Raw genomic sequence first — 8824 nt, forward strand, 5'->3', positions numbered from 1 at the left:
AAATACAATTGTAGTATTTTTTTTTCTTATCCTCTTTACAGATAATTCTTAAAGCACTGGTGAATTCCAATTTATCTATTTTGGCCATTCCATCCCAAGATTCTGATCTTTTGTCTCTATTATTTCCAAATGCCTTCAGGTTTTTGTGTAAGAAACTTAAAAGATTAGAGTCCAGGGGCATTGCTGAAGATCGTTAAAGTGTTATATGCTCACAGGATAAAGGTGCATCTGTGAGTCTCTGAGTTTATTTTCAGAGAAAATGGAAGTGATAAAAACAAAGGTACAAAGAGTATGGAGCTAAATGGGCAATGCTGTGACAGAAGGTCTTGAGAAAAGGCATCCTGTGTCACACAGGGATAGAACCACAGTGTGCAGTGCCTGAGGTCAGCTCTCAGGAAGCAAAGGTGACACTGGTTACAACAGTCACATTTCCTCCTCTCTTTTACTGATTCCCCTGCATAGGGACAGGCAACGTAAAGGCTATAGCCACTTAACCTCCTTACCAGCAGAATATCCCAGAGAGTGTCTTGTTCTCTTTTGCATTTTCATCAGAAGCAAATCTTCCAGCCAGATAAACAACATGCTGGTTTTCAGCTATATCCATGCAAAACATAAACTAACGTATTGATGAAATAGGACTGTTGCATTGTAATGAAGTAGGAAAATGAGCCATATTTGTCTCTTTTTTTCTTTTCCTGTGTGCAGTGGTGTCTGGTGAATGTTTAACCACCAGCTCTTGAAGCAGGGAGATGATGGTAGGAGGAGTCCATATTTGCTGATTTCCATAGTGTAAATACTCCCATCATTGCTGATTTCGAGTTACCAGCCTGAAGTCACTGAACATGGATTTGGGAGGAGATGTGCACAACCACCCCTCCGGCCTGTGGGTGCCAGCTCTAGCCTGACACTGCCTATACACCAAGCCAAGAGAATAAGACTCTACAAGTAAAACTTAGCCCTGAAGTTAGAACTCCAATATTCTTCATGATTGGGTCCTGACCTGGGGAACTATTACATTCAAACGAAGATAAATGTTATTACTATGATATCATCATAGTGAGTATTGAATTTTTGATATATATTTCCTGTCCAAGTGGGCCAGAACACTATGAATGACTCTAAAAAATAAGTACTACAATTTAAAGCTGACTTCACACTGCTTATATTCACACATTGCTCCGTGCTTTCCTGGCATGTCATAAAATTAGGTGCTTTGTGTAGGTTCTTCTGGTAAATGGTGGTAATTTCGTAGGTGTCATTTGTATTCCCAGAGGGACTCTGAGAAAGAAGTAATATAATCTAGCAGGGAATCCCTTTTGAAGTATTTTTACTAGAGGATTTTTCTTGAGTCTCTTAAATTAACTTCATTCCTTTTTTCCCTGGATAGTCTACCCATGGACTTCAAATTGCTTCACCAAGAGGTCTGCAAAAAGAGATGGGAAGATAGGCAGAGGCAAATAAAAAGAAATGACTTATAAATGAAAATAAAGGAGATCTTTGAAAATTATTCTAAATTCTAAGCTATGAGACGTAAAGGAAATAATGAAAATTTTGGGGTTTAAAATCCACAGGTTCCTAGATTTTTTCTAATAATACAAAAAAAAAAAAAAGGATGGGAAGGGGGATGGAAGGAGGAAGGGAGGGAGGGAGGAAGAGAGGAAGAAAGGAAAGAGGGAAGGAAAGAAGGAAGGAAGGAAGGAAGGAGGTAAAGAAGGAAGGAAGGAAAGAAGGGAGGGAGGGAGGGAGGAAGGAGGGAAGGAGGGAAAGAAGGAAAGAGGGAAGGAAGGAAGGAAAGAAAGAGAACTTATCTTTCATTTGATAAGCTTGTACAAGGCATATGGTCTTTGTTGCTTTTTCCTTTTATCCTTAGGCAGCCTTCCTTTACCCTGAGCTATTTCTAGGAAGAAACAGAATATATCACTCCCTTTGGTCAACATAACGTAATGTAAAACTTATTATGATATCAATCATGAAATTCTGTCTGCCCTTCTCATCATTTTCTCTCTTCCTCCTCCTCCTGCATGTTTTACCTTCTATAGAGAATAGGATATACACCTGTAACTTATCTTCACATTGAGTTAAAATTTATGCAACTGTTTAGAACAGAGGTATTGCAATCTCTACCAATCCCACCAGCTGGTGAACTTTTCTTTCCCTCCCTGTTTCAACATGGTAGCTCTCATGATGACTGTAATACTTGAGTGATAAAATGTTCCAATTTTACCACCTGGAATCATTCATTTGACTATCATAGATAGGGATTTCCCCCACTTCTTCTTTGTGCTAGGAGAATAGGCAGAAGATGGAATCTGTTTTTCTGTGACTTCTAGGTGGTGGTTTTACCTGAATGTGGTCAGTACCTGTGACTATCATTGCTCTTTGGCTTTAGCTTTTGAGAACTAGGGGTATTTGGCAAGTGCAAACCACCTAATTGTTTCTTGACCCTGCTGATTTGATAGTCTGGGTTGGCTGCACATAACTTCTTCTTATTTGCCATTTGTTATTTCCTGCTGGCCAAGGAAATGAATGGATCAAGAAATATCTGTGCATATGTAAGCAAGGCTGATGTAACAAAACTTAAGCATCGGTGAATGGGTCGACACTTCCCGCTGATGGATGAGAGAAAAGCCACAATAGGAGAGAGACTGGGTTTCCTCTGCTCAGGTTTGGATTCTTTGGGACTCTTAGTTGAATGGGGTCAGTGGCAGTCAGATATTTTTTCCTGTGGCACATGGTGGAGCTAGTTGCCCCTACATACTCTGCCCAATAACACATTTACTATTATTGGGGAGGAGGTTTCTAGCATATTTATGGAGCTGCCCAATTACTCATTGTGGAGTGATATGTAAAAGTCATTTTAAAATCTAAAGTACTACTCCAATGTATGGTATTATTATCCACACTATTTCTAATGGTGATTATAATACAATATGTCTTGTATTTCACTTAGGGACTTTTATTTTTTAAATTTTATTGAAGTATAGTTGATTTACAGTGTTGTGTTCCATTTCTGCTGCACAGCAAAGTGACTCAGTTATACATATATAGATATTCTTTTCCATTATGGTTTACGGCAGGATATTGAATAGAGATCCCTGGGCTATACAGTAGGACCTTGTTGTTTATCAGTCCTATGTATACCAATTTGCATCTGCTAATTCCAAACTCCCAATTCTTCCCTCCCCCACCCCCCTCCCCCTTGGCAACCACAAGTCTGCTCTCCATGTCTATGAGTCTCTTTCTGTTTTGTAGATATGTTCATTTGTGTCATATTTTAGATTCCACATACAAATCATATCACATAGTATTTGTCTTTCTCTTTCTGAATTACTTCGCTTTGTATGATAATCTCTAGGTCCATCCATGTTGCTGCAAATGACATTATTTCATTCTTTTTTTAATGGCTGAGAAATATTCCAGTGTGTGTGTGTGTGTGTATGTGTGTGTGTGTGTACATATATACCACATCTTCTTTATCCATTCATCTGTCAATGGATATTTAGGTTGTTTCCATGTCTTGGCTATTGTAAATAGTGCTTCTATGGACATAGGGGTGCACGTATCTTTTCAAATTATTGTTTTGTCTGGGTATATGTCCAGGAGTAGGATTATTGGATCATATGGCAACTCTATTTTTAGTTTTTAGATGAACCTCTATACTGGCTGCACCATAGTGGTTTTCCATAGTGGCTGCACCAATTTACATTCCCAACAACAGTGTAAGAGGGTTCCATTTTCTCCATACCCTCTCCAGTATTTATTATTTGTAGACTTTTAAATGATGGCCATTCTGACCAGTGTAAGGTGGTACCTCATTGTGGTTTTGATTTGCATTTCTCTAATAATTAGTGATGATGAGCATCTTTTCATGTGCCTATTGACCACCTGTATGTTTCTTTGGAGAAATGTCTATTTAGGTATTCTGCCCATTGTTTTGATTGAATTGTTTGGTTTTTTGTTATTGAATTGTAGGAACTGTTTGTATATTTTGGAAATTAAGCCCCTGTTAGTCACATCATTTACATATATTTTCTCCCAGTCCGTAGGATATCTTTTCATTTGTTTATAGTTTCCTTTGCTGTGCAAAAGCTTGTAAGTTTTACTAGGTCCCATTTGTTTATTTTTGCTTTTGATTGGGTCCCATTTATTTATTTTTGCTTTTATTTCTATTGCCTTGGGAGACTGACCTAAGAAAACATTGGTACAATTTATGTCAGAGAATGTTTTGCCTATGTTCTCTTCTAGGAGTTTTATGGTGTCTGGTCTTATATTTAAGTCTTTAAACCACTTTGTGTTAGTGTTGTGTATGGTCTGAGGGTGTGTTCTAGATTCATTTATTTACATGCAGCTGTCCAAATTTCCCAGCACTACTTGCTGAAGAGACTGTCTTTTCTATATTGTATATCCTTGCCTCCTTTGTCGAAGATTAATTGTCTATAGGTGTGTGGGTTTATTTCTGGACTCTCTATTCTGTTCCATTGATCCATATGTCTGTTTTTGTGCCAATACCATGCTGTTTTGATTACTGTAGCTTTGTAGTATTGTCTGAAGTCTGGGAGGGTTATGTGTCCTGCTTTGTTCCTTTTCCTCAGGATTGCTTTGGCAATTCTGGGTCTTTTGTGGTTCCATATAAATTTTAGGATTATTTGTTCTAGTTCTGTGGAAAATGTCATGGGTAATTTGATAGGGATTGCTTTAAATCTGTAGATTGCTTTGAGTAGTATGGTCATTTTAACAATATTAATTCTTCCAATCCAAGAGCATGGTATATCTTTCCATTTCCTTGAATCATCTTCACTTTCCTTTATTAATGTTTTGTAGTTCTCAGCATATAAGTCTTTCACCTCCTTGGTGAGGTTTATTCCTAAGTACTTTAATTTTTTTGATGTGATTTTTAAAGTAATTTTTTGTTTACGTTCCTTTCTATTTCATTGTTAGTGTAAAGAAATGCAACCAATTTCATTATGTTATTTTTGTATCCTGCTACCTTGATGAATTCATTTAGCAGTTCTAGTCATTTCTGTATGGAGTCTTTAGGATTTTCTGTATATAGTTCCATGTCATCTTCATATAATGACAATTTTATCTCTTCCCTACCTGTTTGAATACATTTTATTTGTTTTTCTTCTCTGATTGTTGTGTATAGGATTTCCAATACTATGTTGAAGAGAAGTGGTGAGAGTGGGCATCCTTGTCTTGTTCCAGATTTTAGCAGGAAGGCTTTCAGCTTTTCACCATTGAGCATTATATTGGCTGTGGGTTTGTCATAAATAACTTTTATTATGTCGATATATGTTCCCCCTACACCCAGTTTTGTAAGGATTTTTATCATGAATCGTTGTTGAATTTTATTGATGTTTTTTCTGAATCTATTGAGATGATCATGTGGTTTTTGTCTTTTCTATTATTGATGTGGTGTATCACATTGATTGATTGGTGTATATTGAATCATCCTTGTGATCCTGGAATGATTCCAGCTTGGTCATGGTGTATATTTTATGTGTTGTTGGATTCAGTTTGCTAATATTTTGTTGAGAATTTTTGCATCTGTATTCATCAAAGATATTGGCTTGTAATTTTCTTTTCTGGTAGTGTCTTTTGGTTGTGATTTTCCCTTTCCTATAGATCCTTACTTCTTTTATATTTAGAGAAGACCTTTCAATATTTTCTTTAGGATAGGTTTAGTATTGTTGTATTTTTTAAGCTTTTGCTTGTCTGAGAAGTTCTTTCTCTCTCCTTCTATTCTAAATGATAATCTTGCTGGGTAAGAGTATCCTAGGTTGCAGATTTTTCACTTTCAGGACCTTGAATATATCTTCACACTCCCTTCTGGCTTGCAACATTTCTGTAGAGAAATCAGCTGATAGCCTTATGTGGGTTCCCTTGTAATTAACTCTTCATTTTTCTCTTGGTGACATTAGAATTCTCTCTCTTTTTTTTTTTTTTTCAGTAAGCGGCCCTCTCACTGTTGAGGCCTCTCCCGTTGCAGAGCACAGGCTCTGGACACGCAGGCTCAGCGGCCATGGCTCACAGGCCTAGCTGCTCCACGGCATGTGGGATCTTCCCAGACCGAGGCATGAACCCGTGTCCCCTGCGTCGGCAGGCGGACTCTCAACCACTGCGCCACCAGGGAAGCCCCAGAACCCACTCTTTAACTTTTGCAATTTTTATTATAATATGTCTTGGTGTAGGTCTGTTTGGGTTTATCTTGTTTGGGACCCTCCATGCTTCCTGTATCTGGATATCTGTTTCCTTCCTTAGGTTTGGGAATTTTTCAGCCATAATTTCTTCAAATATATTTTCAACTCCCTTTTCTCTTTCTTTTCCTTCTGGGAATCCCTATTATGTGTAGATTGTCACGCTTTATATTATCCCATAGGTCTCTTATATTGCTTTCATTTTTTTTCATTTGGTTTTCTGTCTTCTGTTCTGATTGGGTGATTTCCATTATTCTATCTTCCAGATCAGTTATTTGTCTTTCTGCATTATTCATTCTGCTATTCATTGCCTTTAGTTCAGCTTTCATCACTACAAATGAATTTTCTAGTTTTTCTTGGTTCCTTTTTATGGTTTCTAGTTTCTTTTATAATAATCTGTATTTCTGTTGGTAGCCTTTCTTAATTCCTTCAATATTTTCATTATCTCCTTTTTGAACTTGGTATCGATTAGACTGAAGAGGTCTGTTTCATTGTTCTTTCAGGAGAATTCTCTTGATCTTTTGATTGGGAGTGGTTCCTCTGCTTCGTCATTTTACTTATATTTCTCTTATATTATATTTTATTATATTATTATATTATATATATATTATATACATTATATATATTATATATATATTATATTTATTATATTATTATATTCTCTTATATTTTACTTATATTTCTCTTTTACTTATATTTCTCTTTCTCTGTGCGTTTAGGAGAAACAAGTATCTACTGTGGTATTGGAGGGCTAGTTTTATGTGGGAATGTCCCCACATTCACGTGTAGCCTGAATGGGTTTAATATTTTTCGTGTAAAGGCTATTTTTAGTATGGATGCCTGCCACTTCTTTCCTCAGTGAATGTTGGCCATTATCCCCTTGATAAGAGGTGTGACTGGTGTTGTGGTGACCAGACCCTGCACTGGATGTTGAGCAGGGCCTCCTCTTTGCTCTGTGGTTGTCACTGCCCTGTTAGGGGCAGGATCTGCTCCTTTGTTGTTAGAGTAGAAGCCCCCAGATCTGTTTCTGAGCTGAGGTGTGAGGTAGGCACGATTGGAGTGCTCCCACTGGGAGAGGAGCCAGTGAGTATTCATCCACCGGAGTTGTTCACTGATGAGTGTGCTCTGTTGAGTCACCTTTCACCCATTGTGCGAGCTCACAAAATACGCTCTTTTTGGCACTATCCTTGGCCCCACCTCAACCATGGGAATGCCGGCAATTGGCCCTGATGCCTCTCAGGTGTCATTTTCACAAGGTCACCAGCACAGATGCACTGAAGTCAGGTGACAGGTCACAGTAGTCCTACACCTGGATCCATTTTGGGAGCTATAGAGGCAGTTCAGACCTTAACCCAGCCCAGTCCCCATGTGCATGCACCCACAAAACCCACAGCTGCTAAGGCCAGACCAGTCATTGAGAGCACCCATTGTCCTTTTGGATGTCCCACAGGTGTTGAATTTACAAAGCCAGCAGGGGAGGTGTAAATTCGTGGCTCACACAGCCACAGGGAGAGATTTCAGCCCTGCTTCTGAAGTCGCATGGCCCCTGGGGCTCACCTGTGGTTTCAGCCCTGCCTCTTCATGTGGGCAACCCATTGGCATCTGCTCCTGGGGCCTGATGAGGTGGTGGCTGGCACCGAAGTCTGCCTATGAGGCAGCTGAGGTGCACTCTCCCAGAGACTGTGGAGGTGGGAGAAAGAGGTTGTAATGGCAGTCCCACCCCTCTCTTCCCAAGCCACTTAACTATGATGCTTCCCTTCTATGGCAAGCCCTGGCTTCTTCCACAAACACCCCTGGTGGCAGCTGTACCAGACTCCAGCCCCTTCAGGCTGTGTCCATGCAGCCAATAGAAGCTCTCTCTCTAGGTCTGTCCTCTAAGCTCCGAGTTTCAGCACCTAGTGCCCACCCTCACCAGTGGATGCACATCTCAAGCTGGGATGCGCAGAGTGGTAGCACATACCATCTGTGTAGGTCTCTCTCTGTTCTGCCTGTCACAAACCGGTTGTTGCTCTCTCCTCTTTAGCCTCTGAAGCTCCTTTTCTGTCCCAGATGATCTCCCTGCTGGTGAGGGGGCTTCCCAGGGTACAGGAACATTTCTTCTTTTTCAGCTCCCTCCCAGGGGCACAGGTCTTGTCCTGCTTCCTAATTTTTTTTCTTTTTTTTCCTTTCATCCTACCAGTTACATGGAGATCTTTCTTGTCCTTTCAGGTGTTTGAGGTCTTCTGCTGGTGTTCAGTAGGTGTTCTGTGAGAATTGTTCCATTTTTAGACGTATTTTTGATGTATTTGTGGGAGGAGGTGATTTCACTTCCTACTACTCTGCCATCTTGATTCTCCCCCTTAAGGACTTTTCTAATATATAGAAGATGTTGCCCCAAATCCTCCTTGACTTTACACCTGCTTAAGCCAGAAGACTGGGGGCAATGTCTCAGGTGTTTTTAACACACTGATTCACAATGTGAGAACTGAACTGATTCTTGCTAAGTCCCAGAGGAATTATTAGAATTGAATGGAGACTATAAAAACTCAGATACTTCTTAATAATAGCAATAAGCTCTTGGTATTCAAAGCTATTTAAGCCCCTACCAGTTATTGGATTGACACTCCTTTTAGTATATTTTAACCTAT

This window comes from Monodon monoceros, unplaced genomic scaffold (genome assembly GCF_005190385.1).
Source record: "Monodon monoceros isolate NGI ecotype Baffin Bay Population unplaced genomic scaffold, NGI_Narwhal_1 Super_Scaffold_18, whole genome shotgun sequence".
Classification (NCBI taxonomy): Eukaryota; Metazoa; Chordata; class Mammalia; order Artiodactyla; family Monodontidae; genus Monodon; species Monodon monoceros.